This window comes from Gekko japonicus, unplaced genomic scaffold, assembly GCF_001447785.1.
Source record: "Gekko japonicus isolate JY-2015 unplaced genomic scaffold, Gekko_japonicus_V1.1 scaffold3484, whole genome shotgun sequence".
NCBI lineage: Eukaryota > Metazoa > Chordata > Lepidosauria > Squamata > Gekkonidae > Gekko > Gekko japonicus.
Window position 1 is genome coordinate 44,263 of NW_015169886.1, and position 3,776 is coordinate 48,038.

Sequence of the window (3,776 nt, forward strand, 5' to 3'; positions counted from 1 at the left end):
AATAATAATAATAATAATAATAATAATAATAATAATAATATCTATATGTTAGAGGATATGTGGTACCTTCGAGTCAGTACATGTGCATGCACGCACATCCAGCTTTCCTGGGATAAAATCCAAAAAATGCAAAAGAGGAAAGTTGGAAGTTAGAGTAACTAGAAGGGTGGGAAGGAACACAGTAACTCTAGTCAGACCACGCTGATTAACTTCCTTTCTGAGCTCAGCTGCTGGCAGCCCTAGATAAAAAATCATATTGTGAGATGCTGCTTTCATCCGGGACGATGCCGACGATCTCTTTAATAAACATCTAGTAACACTGTTCAGGATAACTGAATGAAGGAACATAAAGCCTGCCAGAGTGCTTCATAGTGGTTCTTCTAGCCACTGCCAGACTATCTGCAGATGTGAATAAAACCTGGATGGGAACTGCTCCAGAGTTTAGTATCCTGGATTTGGGGTCAGGAAGCAATTTTTCTCCAAGCCAATTTGGCTGAGGAGCCTAGAAGTTTTTTTTTTTTGTCATCCTCTGGGCATGAAATAGGAGGGTGGTGTTTGTGCGAAAGTATTTGTGAATTTCCTGCATTGTGCAGGGGGTTGGACTAGATGACCCTGGAAATCCCTTCCAACTCTATCATTCTATGGTTCTAACTAGTATAAAGCATGAAATGGATGTCTGAACATTTCACATAGTTCCTCCCACCTTGCCAGTTCCTCCAGAAGGAGAAGTGAAGTCTGTCATGAGAAACGTTTTTCTCCTTAAGAAAGGCTGCCCGTGAGTTAAGACTCATGAGCAAACCAATGGGGATGGCTATGGATCCATCCATAAGCAAGCAGAGAAAAATGGCAGAGGGTCCAAGGAGGAAGAAGCCCCGTTGTCATCCTGAGACGTCACTTCCATGCAGGGCTATTTTTGGGCAGGAACACACAGGAACGGAGTTCCGGCTGGCTCCCAAGTTGGCCACGCCCAGCAAGAACTCATTAGCATAATAGGCCACACCCAACAGCAGGAACTCATTAGGATTGGCTACATTAGGGGTGTGGCCTAACATGCAAAGGAGTTCCTGCTACAAAAAAGTCCTGGGTTTTGACAACAAACAAGGTAAACAGAATAAGAAGCAAAAGGTGGGTGTGGCTGGATGACCACACTTCTGGTAACATGGGGGTGTGGTCTAATGTGCTAATGAGCTGTGCTGTCAGGGTGTGGCCTAATATGCTAATGAGTTTCTGCTGTTGGGTGTGGCCTATTATGATAATGAGTTCCTGCTGGGCTTTTTCTACAAAAAGCCCTGCTTCCATGTAAGCCAACAGCTCACTCCATGGCTTGAGAGCCACCTGTGACACAACACCTGTAGCTCTTCTGCACACTGGTGCTGAATGTAGCATGGGCCCCATGTTTCAGGAAAGTGGACAAGATCCTTGCCTGGTGATTGTGTTTGGCAGATGGTTCCCACCATGAAGCAGCCACTGCCAGTGGAACAGATAAGCCATGAACCTCTCTGAGATGCAGGCCTCATGCCAGGAATGGAAGTAAATGTGGGTGTTTTGGTTAAAGCTGAAGGCTTGTGTGGCTCTCTGCAAGCCATGGCGTGAGTACCACTGATATAAGTCTACATGGCTAACAGAACCCCAACTCCCTTTTTCAGCCTCAAATCTAACTATCTCGTTATTCTACGCTGAGCTACAGAAGTCTGAAAGATACATCCTTTTGCACCTATATCACCATCACAGGACCTTTATGAGGCATTTGTTACAGACTCTAAAATACCACACAGCCAGTTAGCACAAATATACACATCAGGAAGCACAGCGATAAATGATCATTGACTTAAATAAAATGGAGATCAAATTATTCGTGATCGTTCACGGCCAGCCCACAGATCCTCATAGCAACTAGGAAATGCCCTCCAACTGGATTGGTAATGGAAAGACTCCAGATAAAAGGCATAAAACCAACCACTCGTCTGGGTAACCCTGAAACCAGTGTAAGCGGGGGCTAATTATGGAATTCCTCAGCTCAATGTGAAAACTACAACATAAGAGGACATGACATAAAAATGCAGGAACCCTAGCCCTACATGGGCAATCTCTCTCTCTCTCTCTTTATTTTTATTATTTTCTTTTTTAAAAAAAGGTGAGATACAGAAGGGAAGAAAGGGTAGGGAGAAAATATACATTCATCAGGTTTGTCAAATATTACGAGTCGTTACGTACAACAGGTAAAATCGGCTGCATTACCAAATGTATTACTTATTTCAAATATATAGGACAATAAAACATCAATATTACAGAATTTTAGGAGACAATATCTCCCCTGATGAGAAATCCTCAAAAATCTACCAATAAAGGATTGCCGAAGGGAGAAGGTTGAACCTGGTGCGCATAAAAGCTCTGTGGACTTGTGGAGCTGGCACCTCTATTTACATGACCCATTCAATGTACAGAGGTCTGTGATGTGTAAAAGTTAAAAGTATTGCTTTTCTAGGTCTTAAGGAAACGTCCCACTTTGAAGCAGAGCCTTTCAACAGCATAAATGCCGATAAGAATGGATGGTTGCCTCTTTTCTTTGGGATGCGAGGGCTGGATCTGCATGTTGGCGCCTTCACGGGGAAGCCGCTTGAAAGCACGGCATGAGGTGCCGTTATCCACTTGCGAGCCACTTAACGGTCCTTGGCTCACCACATGGTTGCCCCAATTTTCTCTGTGCTTGCGCAAATATTTAAAAAGAAAGGTTTGTGTCGGTTTGGAAACAATCTTGCTGCATGCGTGGCATATCGCTGTGCACAAATGGTTCGTTGCTTCCTCGTGTCTTCTTTGTGTTCTTCAGAAGTCACACGGCTTTCTTGGCTGCCCCAAAAGAAGATCGGGTCTGGCTTTGGCAACCTCAGTGGTCTATCATAATGTGATTGGGAAATTACCACCCTGCCTTTCCCTTCTTTGTGTTAGGCGCTTGTTAACACCTACTGATGTGCCCTCGCAGATAAGGATGTGTTGGCAGATCACTGACTCACCATTTAGGAACTGGTGTTTGGTGTGCAGTACAGTTTGGCTGCAGCTGCAATTGCGTGGAAGTGTCTGAACAGGCAAAATGTATGAGAGCCGGAGTTGTTATTGTTAAGAAGACCCTCTGCCCTTAATGTTGTCAGGACAGAACTTCAGACATTCTCTGTATCTGAGTTTCTTCTGGGGTTTTGGAGTTCTGAATTTCCTGATTCAAAAGAGGAAACAGAACATCTAGAAATGTTCCAGTTTTTATGCACAGTTTATTTATTTAGATATTTTAAAGGCCACTTCCGCACTGTCATTTTCGTCACTCGTTTGTCCCTATTGCTTCAGGATTTCTTTCCCCCAAAATGTGTTTTGCTCTCTCTAGTGGTCCCAGAGGGAGCAAAACACATGTGGAAAATGGGGTGGTGGTGGGGGGACCCAAAGCAACGGAATGACAATGCAGAAACACACTATATCCCGCATTACTCCCCGATAGGGATCCAAGTCAACTTACAACATAACGTACTATTTTATCATCACAACAACAGATTTGTAACATAGATTAGGCTGAAGAACAGCAACAGGCAAAAGGCCACTCACAGAGTTTCCATGGCAGTGTGGGGGTGCAAATGTGGGTCACCCAGATTCCAGTCCACTATCCTAACCAGGGCTCTTTTTGTAGAAAAAGCCCAGCAGGAACTCATTAGCATAATAGGCCACACCCAACAGCAGGAACTCATTAGCATATTAGGCCACACCCCTGACAGCACAGCATATTAACATATTAG